The sequence below is a fragment of the Hyla sarda genome, chromosome 4 (assembly GCF_029499605.1).
Source record: "Hyla sarda isolate aHylSar1 chromosome 4, aHylSar1.hap1, whole genome shotgun sequence".
In the NCBI taxonomy this organism is placed as follows: domain Eukaryota; kingdom Metazoa; phylum Chordata; class Amphibia; order Anura; family Hylidae; genus Hyla; species Hyla sarda.
Genome location: NC_079192.1, coordinates 30397749 through 30424421, shown reverse-complemented (window position 1 = coordinate 30424421; position 26673 = coordinate 30397749). Strand labels below are relative to the sequence as shown.

Here is a 26673-nt window from a genome sequence, read left to right as displayed (position 1 = left end):
CACAATTTTGGGACTCCAAAAGATTGAAACAATACAAAATTACACATACCATTTCTTGTAACACTGTTGGAGTCATATATCATGCTACCTGTCCTTGTGGTTTGATCTATATAGGGCTCACCTCAAGAGAATTCAAAAGGAGGATCCTTGAGCATGTCCTGGGTATTTTATCGGCCAAAGATGAGGAAGATATCACTGCCTTAACGACTATACCACAACACTTTAAGCTCCATCATCAAAGTGATCCATCTGGTCTCCAATTTCGAGGTATTGACCGTGTTTTCCCAGGGCTGAGAGGTGGGAACTGGAAAAAATTATTGGCACAAAGAGAGGCTTATTGGATTTTTAAACTCAAAACCGTCCAGCCCCTTGGTCTCAATGACTCTGAGTTTTGCTCCTTTTTTGTAAGCCATTTCCTGCCACACTAATCCCTCTGGCATTACATATATATAGGAAACTCATTATATAGGTAGCTGACCTGGTCCCCTAAAATGTGACTGTCCTAGTTACAGCTCTCACACTTCGTTTTTATTGGTTTTAGATTTGATTTTAATCTTCTTCCCTCTTTTTTTCCCTTTTTTCTCTCTTTAATTTTCTTACAGCCTTCGTTCCTGTATCTTCAAGCCTCCATCCATCCTGCCATCTAGTGCTAACAGTTACCATCCGTCCATTATTAATATGTTATTATCAATGTTATGCATATTATGCATTTTATTAATTATTGGTATTATGCCCATGTCACTTTAATATTTAATATATGTTTACATCTACAAGATTTGCCAGACCTTTTTATTTTTTATTCTTCTATATATTGATATGTCATTCTATGTTTTAACTGTTTCACTATACACATTCACTTACACATTCACGTCATACAAATTTTTTATTTTTTTTTATTTTTTATCCCACACTGCTGTACGCAGCTTTATTCCCATCACATCACTTTTTATTAGGTATGGGTTACACCATTATTGTATATTTATACACTACACACCATTTATACACTCATTCTCAGCACCTCATCATTTAATTACATTTCATCGTATTTTTCACATATTTCTATGAGTGTCTTTTCCATTTTAGATCTATTATATTTAATCATTTTCCATTTTTTCACATTTAATATTTCATTTTTTACATATATATATATATATTTTTTTTAAATGTTTTCATTTTTTACAATATATTTATTATATACATTTGTGCTGTTTGTTGTGCATTTGTGTGCATCACTTTTCTTTGTTCATTGCTTGTCCACCCATTTTTTTCCTTTTCATTCACTCATTTCACACTCTCTAGCACTTTCACACTGATTCACTCATCTTTTTACTTTACCATTTATGCCCCCTTCATCATTGCGCTTGCGCCCGAGGCTCTTCGTCCCTCCAATCATGTGACCATGGTATCACATGATCGGAGTTTGCGTTCCATGACGCGCGTCTTACTGTCGCGCAGTCCATGTGACCGCATCACCACTCGACTCGTGTCTGGTCTCTATAATGCGCGTCCCACTATGCGCTGAGACCACTGCTGCGCCTGCGCTCTGCCGACACCGGTCTGGGTCACGTGTTTGGCCCACACGTGACCCACACCTTAATGTCCCCCGATCGGCAGCGCGCATGCGCCAGCTATGCTGCACTGTATCACATGATCGGAACCGATCATGTGATACCCAACTGTCCGGAAATACGCAGTTAGCGTCCCGGAAGTTGGTTATTCGGTTTTCCTGGCCAGCCCATTTTTATACTGGCGCCATTACCATCTGGTGGGCGTCATCTGATTGTTATTTTGGGGTATCGTCATTGGTCGGACAGCGTGTCAATCTGGATGGTTGCATGTGAGTGGATGTTTGGCTAGATATAAGGTAGGCTGTTTCATAGGATAGTCACACCCCCTGAGGAAGCACTTTAGAAGCGAAACGATTGTTGGGGTTGGTAGGTATGGTCTGGCATTCTTGATTAGGCATTGGGCTCTGTTTTCTTCCAATTGACTTATGTTCGTCATAGTCTTATACTGAGGTTCCCTTGCGTTCATAACCCTTATTGCCATTTATTTATGTGATTACTCTGCTTTATGACTTATACCTGCCTTTCCATAGTGATTCAGTGCCTTTTTTATGCATTCTGCACTTTTCTATGTATATTTTTAACTTTGTGAATTTAATAAAGTATATGGATTAATAATGATTTTATGTTTTTGTGTGCACTGTTTGGTACACGTTTTCGGCGTTCCTTCTGTTGCTACTGGTTACCTACCTAGTAACCCTCTTCAGTCTTCATCTGGTTACATGCCTAATTTACAAACTGGTATTCCTTGTGGCAGTAGGAGTCTGGTCAAAGTCAGAGATATTCAGCCTCCAGCTAAAAGACCCAAAGTGGTTCCGGATTCTGATTCTGGGGAGGAGGATCTTGTATCTAGATCCGACATAGAGGGTATGGAAGAAGGAGAAATTTCTCCAGGACCCTCTAAGCCAGTAAATACTAAATATTTTTTCGCATCGGAAGATACTGAGACTCTCCTTAAAGCGGTTAGGGACGTCATGGGTATTCAGGATGAAGAACACCCTATGACTATTCAGGATGAAATGTTCGGTGGGTTGAGGCCCAGGAAAAGAATGGTCTTTCCCATTCATGAGAATATTAAAAGTATTATTGTTGATGAATGGCAGGAGCCGGAGAAAAGACTGGTACTACCTAAAGATTTCAGATCTCGGTTTCCATTTGATGATAAAGATGTGGACCAATGGTCTCATATACCTAAAATAGACGTTCAGGTTACTAAAGTTGTAAAGAAGATGTCTTTGCCCTTTGAAGATGCCTCTCAGCTGAGAGACCCATTGGATAGAAAAATGGAGGGGCTCTTCCGTAAATCATGGGATTGTACTTCAGCAATGTTAAATCCAAACATTGCCGCCACTAGTGTGGCTAGAGCACTGTATGTGTGGCTGTCTCAATTAGAAGATCATATTGAAAATAAAACACCTAGAGAGGATCTTCTTTCATCTATCCCCATGTTGAAGTTAGCAACAGGTTTTCTTGCAGACGCCTCAGTGGAGACAGTCAGAATGGCCGCTAGATTGGCCGCTCTCTCAAATTCTGCAAGGCGGGCTTTATGGCTTAAAAACTGGACGGGTGATAACACTTCTAAATCTAGACTATGTGGTGTTCCCTGTCTAGGTAAAGTAATGTTTGGCAATTAAGCAAAGGAGAAAGTAGCATCTGGCTCCCAGACTGGATAAAATACTGGCTTTATTGGAAAATGTTAAAAACCAAACTGGAACATAATGTAGATAAGAACAAACAAAAGTAATGTTTGGCCAACCATTGGACGACATCCTTGAGAAGGTGGCAGATAGGAAAAAGAAATTTCCTCTAGAGAAAACTAGCCAATCGCAGAACATTTTTCGTCCCCAAACAAGAAACAAGTTCTCAAACTTTAGAGGTAAGGGAAAGTCGGGGAGGTGGAGCTACCAAAAGGGGGGTAAAGGAAAAGACTTTATCCTTAACCCCTCCCAAAAAAACAATGACATGATACTTGTGGGAGGGAGACTGAGATTTTTTCTTCCTCAGTGGTCAACAATAACCTCAAACTCCTGGATCCTGAATCTGATAAAATCAGGATACAGGATAGAATTCTCGTCTCTCCCTCCTCCCAGATTTCTAGTCTCAAACCAATCTTCTCCTACTCTTCAGTCCAGGATGTTAGAGGTCGGTCAAAATCTTCTCCATCTGGGTCCCATTTCCCGTGTTCCTGTCTCGGAACAGGGCAAGGGTCACTATTCTTCCCTGTTTCTAGTACAGAAACCAAATGGCTCATATCGTACAATCATAAACTTGAAGTTCCTCAACAGGTTCATTGTGTACAAAAAATTCAAGATGGAATCTTTGAGAACAGCAATCCCAATGATTGCCCCTGGGGCTTTAATGATAACTATGGATCTAAAAGATGCATATTACCATGTACCGATTCATGCAGATTTTCAGAAATATCTCAGATTTGCGGTGCATCTCAACGAGGAGATTCTTCATTTCCAGTTTATAGCCCTCCCGTTCGGGATTGCATCAGCCCCCAGACTTTTCACAAAGTTAATGGTGGAGGTAATTGCCTCTTTAAGACTAAAAGATATTGTCATCATCCCATATCTGGACGATCTACTTAAATCAGCAGGTTCTCCATAGCTTGTAAAAATCCATCAACATCAAGTAATCTGTTGTCTACAGGAATTAGGTTGGATCTTAAACCTGGAAAAATCGGATCTAGTTCCGAGCCACACAAAATTATTTCTGGGAATGACCCTGGACTCTGTATTGAGAACCACATTCCTTCCAAGGGAAAAAATTACCTCTCCAAGAGAAAATCTCAAAATTCCAGAGGAAAAAGTTGGTTTCAGTGAGGGAAGCCATGTCCATACTGGGCTCCATGACTTCTACTATCCTGGTCGTCCAGTGGGCTCAGTTCCACTCACGTATGCTGCAAGCCCTGACTGTCAGTATGGGACAAAACCCAACTTTCCCTAGAAAATAAATTTCATCTATCCCCCAGGGTATCGAGGTCTCTGAATTGGTGGCTGAAAAAAGCAAACCTTCAGAGGGGGGTTTGTTGGTTCCCGGACCAAACAGTTATAACTACAGATGCGAGCGCTTGGGGCTGGGGAGCCCACATAAACCAACAATACTTCCAAGGTCAGTGGCCTCCTCATCTGGAAAAGTTCTCGTCAAATTACAAGGAGTTGAGAGCGAGATGGGAATCTCTTCAAGCCGCCAAGCATCTGGTAGTAAATCAGAACTTAAAGATGTATTCAGACAACTCTGCGGCAGTAGCGTTCATCAAACACCAAGGTGGCACAAAACACAGAGCGCTACAAGCGATATCTGCAAGAATTTTTGTTTGGTCAGAAACAAATGTAGCCTCCATCACGGCAGTGCATTTAAAGGGTTCCTGCAATCTAGTGGCGGATTTCCTGTGTCGGAAAACTTTAGACCCAGGGGAATGGTCCCTAAATCTCCTGATTTACCAGTCTCTAGTAAACAGATGGGGAAACCCATGTATAGATCTGTTTGCATCTCGGACGAATGCGAAAGTGGAGAGATTTTTTTTCTTTGAACCCAAGGGACAGTCCAGAAGCAGTGGATGCTCTAACCAAAGCTTGGAACTTTCCTCTTGCCTATGTGTTCCCTCCAATTCCTTTAATTGCCAGGTCACTAGCGAAAATTCAGCAGGCTGACAGTAATATTTGTGGCTCCCTTTTGGCCAAAAAGGGTCTGGTTCTGCCTTCTGAAAAGTTTGGCCATAGACCACCCTTATCCCTTACCTCTGATGGACAATCTTCTCCTCCAGGGACCAGTTTCGCATCAAGGAATTCAAAATCTACAACTCACGGCTTGGATTTTGAGGAGTCGATTTTAAAGCAAAAAGGTCTGTCTAAAAAAGTAATTGCTACACTTCTAAAAAGTAGAAAACCTTCTATCTAAAATTTATATGAAGATCTGGAACAAATTTGTGGACTGGATGTCTCCTAAAAGATTGAATCTTTCCAAACCTAATATCCCCTGTATCTTAGACTTCTTACAAGGGTTTGAAAAGGGTTTATCGGTAAGTACCCTTAAAGTCCAGGTGGCTGCTTTAGGGGCAGTATTTGATCAACAAATAGCTGATCATCACTGGATAAAACGGTTCTTTAGGGCCTTAGTCAGAATTAAACCTAGGATTCTTGTACGGACTCCTTCCTGGAATCCGAATTGGGTCCTTTCAGGACTGACAGTCACTCCCTTCGAACCTTTGGAAGAAATCTCCCTAAGATTTTTGACTTTAAAAACAGCTTTCTTGCTTGCTATAACAACTGCTCGGAGAGTGGGGGAGATCCAAGCCCTGTCAATTAGAGAACCTTACATGACTATTTCAAATGACAGAGTGACGCTGAGGTTGGATCCGGCCTTTTTACCAAAAGTTGCTTCTAATTTTCACAGATCACAAGAGATTGTGCTCCCTTCTTTCTGTGACAATCCTAGGAATGAGCAAGAAAAAACTTTTAACTCACTAGATGTCAGGAGATGTCTGTTAAGATATCTAGAAGTAACTAATCCTTGGAGAAAGGACGACAATTTACTTTTACAATTTCAGGGGCCTAATAAAGGCAAAAAAGCCTCAAAGGACTCTATTGCGAGGTGGATAAAAACGGTCATCTCTGAAGTTTATGTATCTAAAGGGGAACCAGTCCCGAAAGGACTTAAAGTTCACTCTACTAGGGCCATGTCTACTTCATGGGCTGAAAAATCTGCTGCTTCTATAGATCAAATCTGCAAAGCTGCCACCTGGTCTAGTTCTTTCTTTAAGCATTATAGGCTTGATCTTTCAGATAGTCAGGCTCTTTCCTTTGGTAGGAAAGTTCTACATGCTAGTGTCCCACCCTAAATTTTTTATTTGGTATTTCTCTGGTGGCTGTCATGGTGAACGAAGAATAAAAGTCAGAATTATGACTTACCGATAATTCGGTTTCTTTGAGTCCACCATGACAGCCCCTTCATACCCCCCTTGTTATATTATTTTATTATATTTGTGTTACCTATTCATCTTATCCTGTCCCTAAAGGGTAATTAGTAAAACACTGAGGAATGGTGGGAGGGGAGGGGCTTTTAAACTCTCTGTTCCTGTTCCTATTCCTGTTCCTATGGTGGACTCAAAGAAACCGAATTATCGGTAAGTCATAATTCTGACTTTTTTAGCTGCTGAAGAAAGGTCCTAAGGAGGACCTGAAACGCGTCCAGCCTTAACTACCACTACAAGTGCCACAATATACAATTTTACCTCTCATAGACAAAGTACCAATGATCATCACTACTCCTGTTTCCTTCATTTGGACAGGCACGTAGCACCTATGACGAGGACACAGCTTGATCATTACCTACAAAACAGCTGCAGTCCACACAAAAGGGCCCTCTGTGCTAGAGCTGGGATCGCACCGAGACCAGCACACATCTAATCAAGGTACAAACTCTATCTTAAACATTTGACATCGATCCGTGACTGTCTATTACACTTACCGCTGCTACACTGTGAGACGGCTGAGTCACCTGCAGCAGGCTCTCTGCCTAGGAGCCAAGATTGATTTTTGCACGAATGAAAGCTCATTTTACACTTACCTTGAAAGTTGATACAAAGTACTATAAGTTGGACACAATTGCAACTTGTGCTGTTGCGCTCTGCATATAAAAAGAAAGTACTTTACTGATCTATACAGTATATCGGTATTTGTCAGAATCTGCACTAATATTTATTACATGCAATGAGAGAAGAGTGTGTTCACTCGGACTACAATTAATTATACCATGAGTACTATTCTGAAGTCACTTTTATTATTGTGGACCCTATATACTAATTTATACTATTGTAATTTAGATTATTGTTTTTATATTGTTTTATTCCATTACTTACACACTGATTTTATCTTACACTATCTGTGGTCTAGTTGACCTACAAGGGCCCTGTAGGTCACAGACCACTATAATATTTACTATTTATTAATAGCATTTATACTATCAATTGTACATTAATCAATTTTACAAATAAATACATTTTATATCAAATATTCACAGACCTTTGAGCCCCAATTTCTTTATCTATTGTATTTTTGTTACACACCGTGTAGGTGTCATTTGGGCAGCTCAGGCTGCGGGTTAACAGATTGGTAAGAGCCTCTCCAATCCCCTTCCAATCTAGATATGTATTGAGGTTGTATTATACCTCTGCTAAGCTTAAGCACATTGGTGTTTCTCCGTCTGATCTGCGTTTTCGATGCTCTTCAGAGGTTGGTACTTTGTACATGCGGTGTGGGAGTGTCATTGCTCTTTTCTGGAGGAAGGTGATGGGTTTTCTGGCTGATAAACTAGACTTCCCTTTTATACTCAACCCTTTGGTGTGCCTTCTGGGAGTTATTAATGAAGTGGTCTCTAGTTCACACAGACGCTTGCTGATTGGTTTCCTGCTATTCTGTACCCGTAAAGTGGTAGTAATGACATGTAAAGATATGTGCACACACCCCGCCCCCCCCCCCCTTTGTCTCATTGGCTAACTTTGGTAAACACATATGTCACGTTGTATCAGGCTCTATATGTGAGTCGTAAGTGCCCTAAGAATTTTGAAAGGGTATGGACCCCCTGGCTTTTGCTGGGCGTGTCGGCTGACCCTCCTGCCAGACTGTCCCAGTAGGTTTATATGGTGTGATGCTGTTCTTTGCGAGAGGGGGCTGTGACCACAGACCACTTCTCAGTTCCTATGCTTCCTGGCTGATATTTTGGTCACTTTTGAATGCTGGCGGTGCTTTCACTCTAGTGGTAGCATGAGACGGAGTCTACAACCTACACAAGTGGCTCAGGTAGTGCAGCTCATCCAGGATGGCACATCAATGAGAGCTGTGGCAAGAAGGTTTGCTCTGTCTATCAGCGTAGTGTCCAGAGCATGGAGGCGCTACCAGGAGACAGGCCAGTACATCAGGAGACGTGAGAGGAGGCTGTAGGAGGGCAACAACCAAGCAGCAGGACCGCTACCTGCGCCTTTGTGCAAGGAGGAGCAGAAGGATCACTGCCAGAGCCCTACAAAATTACCTCCAGCAGGCCACAAATGTGCATGTGTCCACTCAAACAGTCGGAAACAGACTCCAGGAGGGTGGTATGAGGATCCCACATCCACAGGTGGGGGTTTCGCTTACAGCCAACACCATGCAGGACGTTTGGCATTTGCCAGAGAAGAGCAAGATTGGCAAATTTGCCACTGGTGCCCTGTGCTCTTCACAGATGAAAGCAGGTTCACACTGAGCACATGTGACAGAGTCTGGAGACGCCGTGGAGAACGTTCTGCTGCCTGAAACCTCCTCCAGCATGACCGGTTTGGCGGTAAGTCAGTAATGGTGTGGGGTGGCATTTCTTTGGGGGGACGCACAGCCCTCCATGTGCTTGCCAGAGGTAGCCTGACTGCCATTTGGTACTGAGATCAGATCCTCAGACCATATGCTGGTGTGGTTGGCCCTGGGTTCCTCCTAATGCAAGACAAGGCTAGACCTCATGTGGCTCTCACAGTTCCTGCAAGAGGAAGGCATTGATGCGATGGACTGGCCCGCCCGTTTCCCAGACCTGAATTGAGCATATCTGGGTCATCATGTTTTGCTCCATCCACCAATGCTATGTTGGACCACAGACTGTCCAGGAATTGGTGGATGCTTTAGTCCATGTCTAGGATAGGGATCGACCGATTATCGGTTTGGCCGATAATCACGATTTTGGGCATTATCGGTATCGGCAATTACCATGCCGATAATGCTCCGCCCCCCCACCACACCGCCACTGCCCCATTGCCTCCCCCATCCCCGGTTTTATAATTACCTGTTCCCGGGGTCCGTGCTACTAGTGGCTCCTGCGCTGTCCTGCGTTACGCTGTGCGCTGCCAATGACGAGTGACGTCCTCAACACGATGTCACAGTCAGTATGCACAGTGACAGCTCAGGATGGGAGCCAGAAGAAGCGCGGGCCCTGGGAACAGGTAATTATAAAACCGGGGATGGGGCAGCGGCAGTGGTTAAACTCGGGACCGGCAGGGCGAGAGAAGCGGGTGGCGGCGGCGGTCTCTGGCCCCGAAAAAGCCGCTCCCGTCATTGATTTAAAGCGCCCGCTTTAAATAATTGATCTGCAGCGGCTTCTGTAGGGCTGGGGCGAAGAGTGGTGAAATAACCGATAACTTATACCGGAATATCGGTATAAGTTATCGGCTATCGGCCGGAAAGTCCATAGCTTATCGGTATCGGCCCTAAAAAATCAATATCGGTCAATCCCTAGTCTGGGAGGACATCCTTCAGGAGACCATCCGCCACCTCAGGAGCATGCCCAGGCGTTGTAGGGAGGTCATACGGGCACGTGGAGGCCACACACACTATTGAGCCTCATTTTGACTTGTTTTAAGGACATTACATATAGTTGGATCAGCCTGTAGTGTGGTTTTCTACTTTGATTTGAGTGTGACTTCATATCCAGACCTCCATGGGTTGATACATTTGATTTCCATTGATAATTTTGGTGTGATTTTGTTGTCAGCACATTCAACTATGTAAAGACGAAAGTATTTCATACAATTCGTTCATTCATTCAGATCTAGGATGTGTTATCTTAGTGTTTATTTTTTTAAGCAGTGTGTGTTGTTGGTTACTTATACCCTTAATGCACTATGACATTCTTGTGTTTGTGTGATCAACAGCTTCATGTGTACCAGCCCGCATCAGAGAAACTAATTCTTGCCTTAGATGTGTTATAGATGTGTATATATATATATATATATATATATATATATATATATATATACTTGTATATGCTTATGTATGTTTGTGTAAAAATGTTCATTTACTTGCTCACCCCTCCCCCATCTGCTCTCCTGTCTCGCCCCCACCATTGTGTAAGAGGAAGTTGCTGGCCATGAGGATTTGAAGGCCCCTGAAGTTTAAAGGGGTACTCCGGTGAAAACCTTTTTTCTTTTAAATCAACTGGTGGCAGAAAGTTAAACATATTTGTAAATTACTTCTATTAAAAAATCTTAATCCTTCCTGTACTTATTAGCTGCTGAATACTACAGAGGAAATTCTTTTCTTTTTTGGAATTCTCTCTGATGACATCACGAGCACAGTACAGTGGTCCCTCAACATACGATGGTAAATCATTCCAAACGACCCATCATTTGTCGAATCCATCGTATGTTGAGGGATCCGTGTAATGTAAAGTATAGGAAGCTGTACTCACCTGTCCCCGTCGCTCCGGACCAGGTCCTCACCGCTCCCGATGCTGTCCCAGGGGCTCCCGATGCTGTTCCGCTGCTCTGGTGTCTTCTTCGCGATCCTCCGGTGTCTTGCGCATCTTCTGCAGGGTCCGGGCCTCGCTTTCTGGTGACGTTATTACGCTGCTGCGCCGCCGCGGCGTGCGTAGTGACGTAATAACAACGCCGGAAAGCAAGGCCCGGACCCTGGAGAAGATGCGCAAGACACCGGAGGATCGCGAAGTGGACCCGGAGCAGCGGGAATAGGTAAGCGAACCTGCCAGGGAAGCTTAAACTGCTATCCGACAGCAGCTTAAGCATTTTGCGCTGTCGGATAGCAGTTAATGCTATGGCCCCGACATATAAAAGCATCGTATGTTGATGCTGACATCGACATGCGATGGCCTCTGAGAGGCCATCGTATGTCGATTTTATCATATCGTAGGTTGGGGGGTTACTGTACTCTTTGCTGACGTCATTATAATAACAACACTTTATTTATTGTTGTCCTTAGTGGGATTTGAACCCAAGTCCCCAGCACTGCAAGGCAGCAGTGCTAACCACTGAGCCACCATGCTGCCCTTAGCTTACATCTGCTATGCATGGTTGCTAAAATGGACAGAGATGTCAGCAGAGAGCACTGTGCTCATGATGTCATCAGTGTTCCAAAAAGAAAGGAATTTCCTCTGTAGCATTCAGCAGTTAATAAGTACTGGAAGGATTAAAAATTTTTAATAGATTTTTTTAATAGAAGTAATTTACAAATATGTTTAACTTTCTGCCACCAGTTGATTTAAAAGAAAAAAGGTTTTCACCAGAGTACCCCTTTAACAAAGGACAATGCCCATCCCCCATTCTACTCTCTATTTGCTCACTCCCTATATGCTAGGACCTATATGCTGGGGAAGCTCAGGGCTTTACCTATGTTCCTCGGGTTTCAATGGATCAACAAATGTTGAAGGCTGCCTTAGGCAGTCCTTAGCAATCGAGTGCCGATTACATGGATCAGTATAATGCAACAGCGTTACATTGAACTATGTACTGTATATGCCGGCGTATAAGACGACTGGGCGTATAAGACGACCCCCAACTTTTACAGTTAAAATATAGAGTTTGGGATATACTTGCCGTATAAGACTACCCCTCCTACCGCGATGTACAGTACCTTGTAGTTCCCCCCCATATTAAGTAGGCAGTATAGTTCCCCCACATTAGGTAGGCAGCATGTTCCCCCACAATAGTAGGCAGCTCTCGCACATTAGGTCAGAAGTTCCCCCACATTAGGTCAGCAGTTCCCCCACATTAGGTCAGCAGTTCCCCCACATTAGGTCAGCAGTTCCCCCACATTAGGTCAGCAGTTCCCCCACATTAGTAGGCAGCTCCCCCCCACAAGAGTCGGCAGCTCCCCCCCACAAGAGTCGGCAGCTCCCCCCCACAAGAGTCGGCAGCTCCCCCCCCCCCCACAAGAGTCGGCAGCTCCCCCCCCACAAGTCGTCAGCTCCCCCCCCACAAGAGTCGGCAGCTCCCCCCCACAAGTCTCGTCAGCTCCCCCCCCACAAGAGTCGTCAGCTCCCCCCCCCCCCACAAGAGTCGTCAGCTCCCCCCCCCCACAAGAGTCGTCAGCTCCCCCCCCCCCACAAGAGTCGTCAGCTCCTCCCCCCCCCCACAAGAGTCGGCAGCTCCCCCCCCACAAGAGTCGGCAGCTCCCCCCCCCACAAGAGTCGGCAGCTCCCCCCCCACAAGAGTCGGCAGCTCCCCCCCCACAAGAGTCGGCAGCTCCCCCCCCACAAGAGTCGGCAGCTCCCCCCCCACAAGAGTCGGCAGCTCCCCCCCCCACAAGAGTCGGCAGCTCCCCCCCCCCACAAGAGTCGGCAGCTCCCCCCCCACAAGAGTCGGCAGCTCCCCCCCCACAAGAGTCGGCAGCTCCCCCCCCACAAGAGTCGGCAGCTCCCCCCCCACAAGAGTCGGCAGCTCCCCCCCCCACAAGAGTCGGCAGCTCCCCCCCCCACAAGAGTCGGCAGCTCCCCCCCCACAAGAGTCGGCAGCACCCCCCCCACAAGAGTCGGCAGCACCCCCCCCCACAAGAGTCGGCAGCTCCCCCCCCACAAGAGTCGGCAGCTCCCCCCCCCACAAGAGTCGGCAGCTCCCCCCCCACAAGAGTCGGCAGCTCCCCCCCCACAAGAGTCGGCAGCTCCCCCCCCACAAGAGTCGGCAGCACCCCCCCCCCACAAGAGTCGGCAGCACCCCCCCCCCACAAGAGTCGTCAGCTCCCCCCCCACAAGAGTCGTCAGCTCCCCCCCCACAAGAGTCGTCAGCTCCCCCCCCCACAAGAGTCGGCAGCTCCCCCCCCCACAAGAGTCGGCAGCTCCCCCCCCCCAAGAGTCGGCAGCTCCCCCCACAAGAGTCGGCAGCTCCCCCCCCCCCCACAAGAGTCGGCAGCTCCCCCCCCCCCCCACAAGAGTCGGCAGCTCCCCCCCCCCCCCCCCACAAGAGTCGGCAGCTCCCCCCCCCCCCCCCACAAGAGTCGGCAGCTCCCCCCCCCACAAGAGTCGGCAGCTCCCCCCCCCACAAGAGTCGGCAGCTCCCCCCACAAGAGTCGGCAGCTCCCCCCCCCCCACAAGAGTCGGCAGCTCCCCCCCCCCCCCCCACGCACAATAGTAGGCAGCTCCGCCCCCCCCACAATAGTAGGCAGCTCCCCCCACAGACTTACAACTTCCAGCCATATAGAGTGTATGGCTGGAGGCTGTATGTCTGTGTACTGCCCCCCACAGTGTTCCTGTCACCGCTCCTCCGGCCCGGGGTCACAATCTACTGCTATGGCCTATGGACCATAGCAGCAGTCCCGGGACCGGAGGAGCGGTGAACGGAACACTGTAGATGACGCGCCACCGGTCACTCACCAGGCCCCCGGCCAGCTCTCGTCCTCCTGCGCCTCTATGGTTGTACGCACGGGACGTCACTGACGTCACGTGCGTACAACCATAGAGAGGTGGAGAAGCGCAGGAGGACCGGAGGAGGACGCGTGGTGGTCGGGGAATGGTTAGTGACCCGCGGACATCCTTATGTTCCGAAAAGATTTTTTGGGACACAGGGATGTCCGGCATAGGAATACTTATGATTATCTTCCCGGCTCCTGTGTGCGGCTGCAGGCGGGGGCTGGCCAGAGCATGTAAAAACAAATTCATGTATACTAAAAACCAGGGTGCCTCCAGCTGTTGTGAAACTACAACTACCAGCATGCCCGGACGGCCTTTGCCGGTCCACGCATGCTGGGAGTTGTAGTTTCAGAACAGCTGGAGGCACCATGGTTTTTAACCCCTTAAGGACTCAGGGTTTTTCCATTTTTGCACTTTCGTTTTTTCCTCCTTACCTTTTAAAAATCATAACCCTTTCAATTTTCCACCCAAAAATCCATATTATGGCTTATTTTTTGCGTTGCCAATTCTACTTTGCAGTGTCATTAGTCATTTTACCCAAAAATGCACGGCGAAATGGAAAAAAAATCATTGTGCGACAAAATCGAAAAAAAAACGCCATTTTGTAACTTTTGGGGGCTTCCGTTTCTACGCAGTGCATATTTCGGTAAAAATTACACCTTATCATTATTCTGTAGGTCCATACGGTTAAAATGATCCCCTACTTAGATAAGTTTGATTTTGTTGTACTTCTGGAAAAAATCATAACTACATGCAGGAAAATTTATACGTTTAAAAATGTCATCTTCTGACCCCTATAACTTTTTTATTTTTCCACGTACAGGGCGGTATGACGACTCATTTTTTGCGCCGTGATCTGAAGTTTTTATCAGTATGATTTTTGTTTTGATCGGACTTTTTGATCACTTTTTATTCCTTTTTTAATGGTATAAAAAGTGACCAAAATACGCTTTTTTGGACTTTGGAATTTTTTTGCGCGTACGCCATTGACCGTGCGGCTTAATTAATGATATATTTTTATAGTTCGGACATTTACGCACGCGGCGATACCACATATGTTTATTTATTTATTTTTTTACACTGTTTTATTTTTTTTATGGGAAAAGGGGGGTGATTCAAACTTTTATTAGGTAAGGGGTTAAATGACCTTTATTAACACTTTATTTTTACATTTTTTTTGCAGTGTTATAGGTCCCATAGGGACCTATAACACTGCACACACTGATCTTCTACACAGATCACAGGCGTGTATTAACACGCCTGTGATCAGTGTTATCCGTGCTTGACTGCTCCTGCCTGGATCTCAGGCACGGAACAGTCATTCGCCGATCGGACACCGAGGAGGCAGGTAAGGGCCCTCCCGGTGTCTGGTCAGCTGTTCGGGACGCCGCGATTTCACCGCGGCGGTCCCGAACAGCCCGACTGAGCAGCCGGGTCACTTTCAGTTTCACTTTAGAAGCGGCGGTCAGCTTTGACCGCCGCTTCTAAAGGGTTAATACCGCACATCGCCGCGATCGGCGATGTGTGGTATTAGCCGCGGGTCCCGGCCGTTGATTAGCGCCGGGACCGACGCGATATGATGCGGGATCGCGGCGCGATCCCGCTTCATATCGCGGGAGCCGGCGCAGGACGTAAATATACGTCCTGCGTCGTTAAGGGGTTAAGTATACTGTACAGTTATTAGTTTGTACATGCTCTGGCCGGCCCCCGCCTGCAGCCGCACACAGGAGCCGGGAAGATAATCATAAGTATTCCTATGCCGGACCCCAATACCCGGCGTATACGACGACCCCCGACTTTTCAGAAGAAAATTTGGGGTTAAAAAGTCGTCTTATATGCCGGGATATACGGTAAAACATCTACTGATGGCTTATGATAGGCTGTGTGTAATTGTCCAAACTTTAAAATCATTACATTCCTGATCCTGCATGGTCAATGGCTTAATTGCAAAAAAATTCCAAACGCCAACATTTTTGGTCACATCACATCCCAGAAAAAAAATTGAACAAAAAGTGATCAAAAAGCAAGAACTACACACAAATGGTACCATTAAAAACCACATATTATGGTGCAAAAAATAAATCCTAATACATCTACGTGGAAAAAAAAAAAAAGCTATAGTGATCAGAAAGTGGCAATGTTTGGTTTTCAAGTTTAAGCGTAAAATGACATCCCAGTTTGGTATCATTGGAATTGTACTGACCCATAGAATAAAGTGTGCATGTCAGTTTTACCGTATTGTAAAATCCGTAATAATTTTTTTTTAACATTTTGTTTTTTCTCTTCTATTTATTAGTACAACTCAGGGATCCAATTTATATATAATTCAGCATCAAGTTAAATGTGAATGAATTAGTACACTATTACAATCTGAAGGAAAAGGTGAGGACACTTGACAATAATTTAATGGACAATAGTTTTGTTAGAGCATTTACTGCTCCTGGTGTTTGTTTTGTTCATGTAAATGTGTGTGTTTTTTTTTCAAGCTTTATTTGTTTTGGTTTGGCCCAGATTTATAAGTCTGTCTGAGACAAAAACTGTCTAATTGGCCCCTAGGAACCAATCACAGCTCAGCTTTCAATTCTCAATTTGCTCTGATAAAATGAAAGCTGAGCTGTAACTGGTTTCTGCGTGCAAATTTTTGATAAATTATTGAATAAAGAAGCATTCTGGGCACTTTTTGCCTCTATAGTGCAGCATAGGCTGCTATTAAAGAAAAATAGGAAGGTTTTGGTGTATGCTTTTTACTTACCTATTTTTGCTGATGTGGAAGGCATTGGATGGGCTCTATTTTGGTTTACAAATGCACAATGGTGTGGGTTCTGTGATGCTGCCTACATAATCCCATGAATCCTCTGGCTTTGGCTAGGATTATTGCAGTGAACTCAGTAGACTCATAAGCTGGCTGGTGTCAGTTCAGACCCTGTAGTATTTATTATTCATGCCCTTTCTTACTCAAAGTACATTATTTAGAGAAGTATTGTTATGAGGTAAAAGTGATTTGACCTAAAATCAAAATTGAGGTATTTTATGAAGGTTTTTACATCTTTAGTCTGTGCTTACACAATATTGTGGTAAAAATTAACACGTTTGTACCGCAATCGTGCAAAATTTAGTATAATCTCTGGTTTTTGTCAACATGTATACCTACTACACTGCTCAAAAAAATAAAGGTAACAACACAATGTAACCTAGTCAATGACTGTGAAATCACACTGTCCACTCAGGAAGCAACACTGATTGACAATCAATTTCACATGCTGTTGTGCAAATGGAACAGGTGGAAATTATAGGCAGTTAACAAGACACCCCCAATAAAGGAGTGGTTCTGCAGGTGGTGACCACAGACCACTTCAGTTCCTATGCTTCTTCGCTGACGTTTTGGTCACTTTTGAATGCTGGCGGTGCTTTCACTCTAGTGGTAGCATGAGACTGAGCCTACAACCCACACAAGTGGCTCAGGTAGTGCAGCTCATCCAGGATGCAAATCAATGTGAGCTGTGGCACAAAGATTTGCTGTGTCTGTCAGCGTAGTGTCCAGAGCATGGAGGAGCTACCAGGAGACGTGGTGGAGGCTGTAGGAGGGCAGCAACCCAGCAGCAGGACCGCTACCTCTGCCTTTGTGCAAGGAGAAGCAAAATGACCTCCAGCACGCCACAAATGTGCATGTGTCCACTCAAACGGTCAGAAACAGACTCCATGAGGGTGGTATGAGGGCCCGATGTCCACAGGTGGGGGTTATGCTTACAGCCCAACACTGTGCAGGAAGTTTGGCATTTGCCAGAGAACACCAAGATTGGAAAATTTGCCACTGGCGCCCTGTGCTTTTCACAGATCAAAGCAGGTTCACACTGAGCACATGTGACAGATGTAACAGTCTGGAGATGCCGTGGAGAACGTTCTGCTGCCTGCAACATTCTCCAGCATGACCGGTTTGGCGGTGGGTCAGTAATGGTGTGGGGTGGCATTTCTTTGGGACCCACACAGCCCTCCATGTTCATACCAGGGGTAGCCTGACTGCCATTAGGTACCAAGATGAGATCCTCAGACCCCTTGTGAGACCATATGCTGGTGCAGTTGGCCCTGGGTTCCTCCTAATGCAAGACAATGCTAGACCTCATGTGGCTGGAGTGTGTCAGCAGTTCCTGCAAGAGGAAGGCATCGATGCTATGGACCGGCCCGCCCGTTCCCCTTACCTGAATCTGATTGTGCACATCTGGGACATCATGTCTCGCTCCATCCACCAACGCCAAGTTGCACCACAGACTGTCCAGGAGTTGGCGGATGCTTTAGTCCAGGTCTGGGAGGACATCCCTCAGGACACAATCCACCACCTCATCAGGAGCATGCCCAGGCATTGTAGGGAGGTCATACGGGCACGTGGAGGCCACACACACTACTGAGCCTCATTTTAACTTGTTTTAAGGACATTACATAAAGTTGGATCAGCCTGTAGTGGGGTTTTCCACTTTGATTTTGATTGTGACTCAATATCCAGACCTCCATGGGTTGATAAATTTGATTTCCATTGATAATTTTTGCGTGATTTTTTTATCAGCACATTCAGCTATGTAAAGACGAAAGTATTTCATATGATTAGTTAATTCATTCAGATCTAGGATGTGTTATCTTAGTGTTCCCTTTATTTTTTTGAGCAGTGTATATACATTCTGATCCCATAGAGATAGCAGATGGAGCTGGGAGGGGGGGTGGGGAGGGGTTCAAAGAACTAGTAGTAGGGGATCTGGTAGGTGATGCGATCATCTTGTAGTCCACAGTCAGTCAGAGTTTAACATCCTGTTGTAACCATTCAACACTTGAATTCAGCACATTCAGATTTGAAGTCAGATTTGTGATCACATGAAAAGATTAGAGTACTAAACACATGAATGCAGCTGTGCTGAAATAAAACAAGTAGGGCTGTAGGACTAGTGGTGGGGAGTGTGCATAAAAAGGGAAAAAACCAAAGAAAACGAACAGTTCATCTTTAACCCAAGCCACGCACTTGATGTGCCAGAATGTAATACTTAATTTCTCCTGTAGTGGTCACTCGAGGGAAATTTTGTGGCTTGCTGCAACTTTCATATGTGCAGAAGCCTCATGTTTTCAGAAGCCGGAACTGTAGCTGTACTGCAGGGAAATTGAAGCGTAAGGGTGCATTCACACCATGATTCTTTAATACAGCGACCGGATCCGGCTGGGAGATGTGAAAATCGTACGCTACCGTATCCCATCTGGACCTGGCCCGCATCTCATTCATTTGAATGAGCTTGCCGGAGTCAGATAGTGACTCTGGTCATCTCATTATTGCCCCGTATCCGATTTTGTGACCGGACTGAGAACTGCGGGCCGGGTCCGGCTGGGATATGGGAGCGCCGGGTATTCACATCTCCTAGCCGGATCTGGTCACCGTATTAAAGAATCATTGTGTGAATTCACCCTTACACAGTCCTCTGTAATACACAAAGAAGCTGGAGCTTCCAAAGACATTCTGTGCTCTCTGATTTTATAAATAGATCCTGCACATAGACCCCTGTGTTTTCTTCCTTTGTAGTTATAAAAAAATAAAAATGTTATGCAGCCCTCTAAAATGTTAAAGGGGAACTCCGGTGGAAACAAGTGGAAAACAAATGTTTTCAAATCAACTGGTGCCAGAAAGTTAAACAGATTTGTAAATTACTTCTATTTCAACATCTGAAGCCTTCCAGTACTTATCAGCTGCTGTATACTACAGAGAAAATTGTGCAGTTCTTTCCAGTCTGACCACAGTGCTCTCTGCTGACACCACTGTCCAGACTAGAAGCATATCCCATAGAAAACCTCTCCTGCTCTGGACAGTACCTCACAGGGACAGAGGTGTCTGCATAGAGCACTGTGCTCAGACTGAAATGAACTTCACAAATTTCTCTGTAGTATATAGAAGCTGACAAGTACTGGAAGGGTTAGGATTTTTAAATAGAAGTCATTTACAAATCTGATAAATAAAATGTAATTGGGGCTCAGGGTTTTGGACAAATAGGACAAGGTGTATGGTATGTAGAAATATATTTATTGAGGTACTAAAAATATAGATAATATAGTAGGATAGTGGCTTCTGCGTCTCACAGGGCCCTTGTGAAGGCGCAGCACCAGCTATAAGTACTAAAATATTTAAACAAGTATAATATCTAAAATATATAAAATTGTATTATAATAAAATCTAATAAGACCACCATATAATTATCATAAAGTCTCTAATTGTACAGGAGGAATGTCTTTATAGGAGAGTACAAGTTCATCCACAATTGTCTTCTCCTCTCTCCAAAATGTATGCAAATACAACAACTTCCAGTTCAAATGGCCGTTACCAGTAGCAACCACAAGAGTTCTAGTTCAAATGTCAATATTCAAGGTTAATAACCACTGGTAACCATATAATTATATAATGATGATGTCCGGCAATAGTACCAATTTCACAGAGTTCGGTTATGTATTAGTATCCCATGGCAACCATTCATTAATAACCGGCCGCGACAATGCCTCCCAATTGTGCAAGTTTGGAATATGTTCACACTTAATAGCAATAGGCCGGCGGATGATAGACAAGTTACACACTTGTATGCTGTAACTGTTGCAATTTTACAATACAGTCATATCACTAGATACTTTGTGTCTCACCACTCCCGGGCTCAGGTATGCAAAACTTCGCAGGGATACTGCGATCTCCTTCAGTAGCACGGTCAGGGGGTGGCTCTCATAGCGTGAAGCCGCATCGCCGGAGACTCGGCCGTCTCCCATGGTGGCAATGCTTGATGACAGTGGGCTCTGGGTAGTGGTCCTACAGCTGTTTTGTAGATGTGTATACTGTGACTCTGGTGGCGTCCTCGTGGCAATGAGGCGCGTGATTCTCCTGTGTCGGGTGATTGCCAGTTATCTTTCCCGGTATCAGGCGGCTGGTTAATGGACTGGAGTTGTATAAGCAGGTATATTGGTGGTCTAATTAATTATTCTTAGGGACACTGGACGCGTTTCAGGACTGTCTCAGTCCTTTCTTCAGCAGCTATAAATATGGCTATAGCTGCTGAAGAAAGGACTGAGACAGTCCTGAAATGTGTCCAGCGTCCCTAAGAATAATTAATTAGACCACCAATATACCTGCTTATACAACTCCAGTCCATTAACCAGCCGCCTGATACCGGGAAAGATAACTGGCAATCACCCGGCACCCGACACAGGAGAATCACGCGCCTCATTGCCATTAGGACGCCACCGGAGTCACAGTATGCACATCTACAAAACCGCTGTAGGACCACTACCCAGAGCCCACTGTCATCAAGCATTGCCACCGTGGTAGACGGCAGAGTGTCCGGCGATGTGGCTTCACGCTATGAGAGCCACCCCCTGACCGTGCTACTGAAGGAGATCGCAGCATCCCCGCGAAGTCCTGCATACCTGAGCCCGGGAGTGGTGAGACACAAAGTATCTAGTGATATGACTGTATTGTAAAATTGCAACAGTTACAGCATACAAGTGTGTAACTTGTCTATCATCCGCCGGCCTATTGCTATTAAGTGTGAACATATTCCAAACTTGCACAATTGGGAGGCATTGTCGCGGCCGGTTATTAATGAATGGTTGCCATGGGATACTAATACATAACCGAACTCTGTGAAATTGGTACTATTGCCGGACATCATCATTATATAATTATATGGTTACCAGTGGTTATTAACCTTGAATATTGACATTTGAACTAGAACTATTTTGTGGTTGCTACTGGTAACGGCCATTTGAACTGGAAGTTGTTGTATTTGCATACATTTTGGAGAGAGGAGAAGACAATTGTGGATGAACTTGTACTCTCCTATAAAGACATTCCTCCTGTACAATTAGAGACTTTATGATAATTATATGGTGGTCTTATTACATTTTATTATAATACAATTTTATATATTTTAGATTTTATACTTGTTTAAATATTTTAGTACTTATAGCTGGTGCTGCGCCTTCACAAGGGCCCTGTGAGACGGAGAAGCCACCATCCTACTATATTATCTATATTTTTAGTACCTCAATAAATATATTTGTACATACCATACACCTTGTCCTATTTGTCCTAAAACCCTGAGCCCCAATTACATTTTATTTATCAGTTCACTTATCTAACACCTTGGGTATAGGTGTCAAAATTGGGTAGCCCGGGTTAATTTGGTGGTTTGTTTGACAAGAGCCTCTCCAACTCTTTTTCTATCATTTACAAATCTGTTTAACTTTCTGGTACCAGTTGATTTGAAAACCTTTTTTTTCCCACTGGAGTACCACTTTAAAGATTAAAAAACACAAAATCAGGCAGACCAGATTTACCTCTTGTTCTTTTGATGCTGTCATGGTTCTGTGTTCGTATGGATAACTTAAAAGTTATTTTCTCTAACTTATGTCAGGAAATTCCAAAATAAGGGTAGGGTCATATGGAACGGATCCATGGCATATTTTATGCTGCAGATCCGCCGATGATGGACCCTAGAGTGTGCCTCCAGCTGTGCCTGCTTGTAGCGGTAGTTCCCTTCTACAAGCAGACACACAGTGTTCTGCAAGTCGTCGTGCGCATGCTCAGTGTACTCAGGCACATCGCAGCTGCTCTCGGCCTAACTTGGGGAGCAGGGGGAGCAGCCACTATGTACATGCGCGCAGTGACTCACAGATCGCTGTTTGTCTGCTCATAGCGGCAGATTGCCACTACGAGCAGGCACAGCTGGAGGCACACTGTAGGGTCATTGGCGGATCCACAGCGTATTTTCCGTGCACGTATCCATTCCGTGTGACCTTACCCTAAGAAATAATGTTCAATGCACACAGGCAGGTTTAGGGTAGGGTCACACACCGTACTTGATGCCTTGGATGCGCTGGTGGCAGTCACAGACCTACTGCAGAGCGAGCTCCTTGTAGCTCTGTGTGTCCACTCGTAGTGGCAGATTCCCTGCCGGCATTCACGAGCTGACACACAGCTACCTGGCCACAGCAGGGAGCTCGCACTGCAGCGTATGTGCTGTGTGTAACTCTACCCTTAAATTGTAAACTTGGCAACTGTTTATGTCGCCTACCACAGTCATTGTTTTTACCCATGTGAAAGTTCAGTTCAGCTCGTTTGGGTTTTATGTTTCAGGGAGAGAAATATTCTATTGAATGTCTCAGTTCTTATGTGTTATGCAAGTCAGGAAATGGGCAGCTTAGCAGTTGTTTGTTATGATCCGGTCACTGGAGCAGTCTCCTAAACAGTGGAACTGAGAATTTATTCATTGAAACTGATATAGGAGTCATGCTAGCAGGGGTCCCATGTAACAGCTTGATGAAATGCATGAAGAATTTAGGTCCTTGTAATGCGAATTAAACTATAAGAGCTATGACGTAATTAAATACTATAGAAACATGGGCTAAAGTTTAGAACTAAGCATGTTCATGCCAAAGGCTGTCCGGGCATGCTGGGAATTGTAGTTTTAAAACAGCTGAAGGCACACTGTTTGGAAAACACTGGTCTAAGCATTATAGATCCATATGATGCTGTTAGTTCTGGTCATTAGACCCACAGTCTGACAGAGAAATGCTTCCATATAATGCTTGTAGTTCATATGGGCTTTAGCAATCTATGTAGAATAAACTAAACCTGGCATAAGCTGCAAAGTAGGAAGAACATACTTCTACTTTTATACTTGATACTATTCTGTTAAAATATCCAAAATAGCTAATTATCCACCTGTAGAGCAGTCAGGTCTTCTACAAAAGGCTGCGGGGAACACCCACTAGGTAGCTATTTGTACATATATTTTATTATTGAACTCTATGGCTTGGTAAAAGGAGACACTGACCCAGATTTACCTATTCTTGTTGTGTTTTTAGCATCAAGCATGTCTTTTGTTTCCAATGGATTTATCATCATTTTTATCAGTTTGTGCTTGATTTTTTTTTACCTACCTAGATAATTCTGCTCAGAAATCTGAAAAGGGGGTGTGACCTATGTGTTTTCTGCATTTTTGATTATAGGTTACCCTACATATTCTGGTGCATAGTGTTTGCACTTTTTCTTTTTTTTTTCTTCTCCATTTTTCTTCTAGGATGTGCATGTCCCATTCTAAACTGTATAAAACACCAGAAAAACAGAAGGAAAACATAGCAAACATAATGACATGGTCGAATCATATGAAAGGGAAAAAAGACCACTTTTCAACTGGTCATTTCCTATTAAAAAATAACAAGAAAGATTAGTAGCTTTTCTAAGTAACTTTTAAATTCTTCTGTTTAAATATGAGTGACACACACCAAAAAAAAAAAAAATTATTAAATGCAATCAAAGAATTAATTTAATAAAAAAAATAGATAACAGTTGCGCTATGTTATGGAATTAATATGTGTGCCCAATTATGCTGCTAGTCTGATGGTATGGTGTCCCGTAAATCATACACAGATATAAGCAAAACTTAAAAATAATATAATATATCAGACAGCACTATATGGCACTAAAATGCAGTTATATGTATTAATGGAATTTAAATACCTGCGTACCTGTGATATATATTGATTGATGTACCCCAGTAGAAAGGATGAATAGTAGTAGATGGTATATATACTATGGATATAAGCACAGTGAAAAATGAATGAGAAATTAAAAACTAAATCACTTCACTGATGTAACTGCACTAGTGTGTTAAACACAAGCAATCTATCAAGGGTGTGTATGTCCGTACCTGTAATACTATGGTGGTGTGTAAAAATGATGCTGATGTGCAAATTTAAAGTTGATTCCCATTCTAAGTCCTGTATCGTGCTAAATAAAAATAGCAAGCCCAATTTTAGATGGTGTAAGGGTATGTTCACACTGAGGAATTGGGGCGGAAATCACGCTGAAGATTTCCACCCCAAAATACAGTTGTTTTTTTTCCGCTCAGAATTAGCAGCGATTTGGCACGGAAATCGCGCGGAAATGCAGGTTTCATGCGGAGGAGGAGAAGAGGAGTATCAAGAGTGGAAGGAAGAGTGGGAGGAGTTCCAGTGGCCATTTCCACAGACTGATTTTCAGGGGCGTTTCCACTCATTTTTGGTGAAAATTTTGCGTTTTTCTCAGAGAGAGATTATTCACAGACTCTGAATACAGTCACAGAATCAGAAATGAGAATCTCAAAATGGATGCTGAGTAAAAAGTGGGTGGAGAGTGGGCGTAATATATGTATTTTTTTTATTCATAAATACGCTTTTTTATTTTATTTTTTTATGTGGAAATTCCGCACGGATTCCGCGTGGAAATGCTAATGACTGAAAAAAATAAATAACATTGATCTCTATGCGAGAACGAGGTTGATTCCGCGTGAAAGAAAGAACATGTTCTTTCTTCAAGCGGAACATACTTCCTCGTCAGAATTCTGCTTGAGGAAATTCCTCAGTGTGAACTGAGGGGCAGAAATTCTGTACAACTCTATGGGGTTTTTACTGCTGAATGATTTTGAGAGGAATAAGCGAGCAGAATTACTCATGGAAATTCCTCTCCAATTCCTCAGTGTGAACGTACCCTAAGAATCTTGTCTTAACGGTGTTACAAATATAAAATTGTGCAGTTTACTTGCTGTTTATTGGAGGTTCCGGTTCCCACGGTGCGGTACCTTTGCGGTATAGAGATCCTTCGGTCTCACTAGATGCGAGGGTACCAGTACAACAACAACAAAAAATGTTTTCCACTGTGTTGGGAAGTCAACGGGAGAACGCCCCGGCCAGTGGCGTCTCAACTGTAACACACTCGTTGGCACGATCAGTCCGGTGGAGTGGGACGGTAAGCGGTGACGTCACTACTGCTGCTGTGGAGGTCCACAATACTCTCCAAAGTGTTTCGGAAACGGGGGCTGTTTCCTTCGTCAGGGATGGGAAGTGTCCTCCTCTTTCTTATATAGCCTCCGAGTGTGAGAAACGCCCTTAACTTTACTGAAGAATTGTCTTTTCTGTTTATATTTTAGTTTTTTAGATTTTTTTATGTTTTTATATTATGTTACATATAGTTACATAGTTACATAGTTAGTACGGTCGAAAAAAGACATATGTCCATCAAGTTCAACCAGGGAATTAAGGGGTAGGGGTGTGGCGCGATATTGGGGAAGGGATGAGATTTTATATTTCTTCATAAGCATTAATCTTATTTTGTTCCAGGAATGTATCTAATCCTGTTTTAAAGCTGTTAATTGTTCCTGCTGTGACCAGTTCCTGAGGTAGACCGTTCCATAAATTCACAGTCCTCACGGTAAAGAAGGCGTGTCGCCCCTTGAGACTAAACTTTTTCTTCTCCAGACGGAGGGAGTGCCCCCTCGTCCTTTGGGGGGATTTAACCTGGAACAGTTTTTCTCCATATTTTTTGTATGGGCCATTAATATACTTATATACGTTTATCATATCCCCCCTTAAACGTCTCTTCTCAAGACTAAACAATTGTAACTCCTTTAATCGCTCCTCATAGCTAAGATGTTCCATGCCCCATATTAGTTTAGTCGCGCGTCTCTGCACCCTTTCCAGCTCCGCAGTGTCCCTTTTATGAACAGGCGACCAAAACTGAACAGCATATTCCAGGTGAGGCCGTACCAATGCTTTATAAAGGGGGAGTATTATGTCCCTGTCCCTCGAGTCCATGCCTCTTTTGATACATGACAATATCCTGCCAGCTTTGGAAGCAGCAGCCTGACATTGCATGCTATTCTGTAGTCTGTGATCTACAAGTCACCCAGATCCTTCTCTACCAGTGACTCTGCCAGTTTAATCCCCCCTAAGACATACGACGCATGCAGGTTATTAGTACCCAGATGCATAACTTTACATTTATCCACATTGAACCTCATTTGCCAAGTGGATGCCCAGACACTTAGTCTATCCAAGTCATCTTGTAACTTATGCACATCCTCTATAGACTGTACCGTGCTACAAAGCTTGGTGTCATCTGCAA

General features: G+C 44.3%; 1 protein-coding gene across 7 annotated transcripts in view; it reads left to right on the top strand.

Moving 5' to 3' along the window:
• Window positions 1–26673, top strand: part of LOC130367694 (surfeit locus protein 4-like) — a 644664-nt gene that overhangs the window by 38263 nt on the left and 579728 nt on the right. For all 7 annotated transcript variants that reach the window (XM_056570310.1, XM_056570304.1, XM_056570309.1 and 4 more), the window contains exon 2: window positions 16021–16106. The gene's annotated coding sequence lies outside the window, so the exon portion shown is untranslated. The remainder of the gene's footprint in view (window positions 1–16020; window positions 16107–26673) is intronic.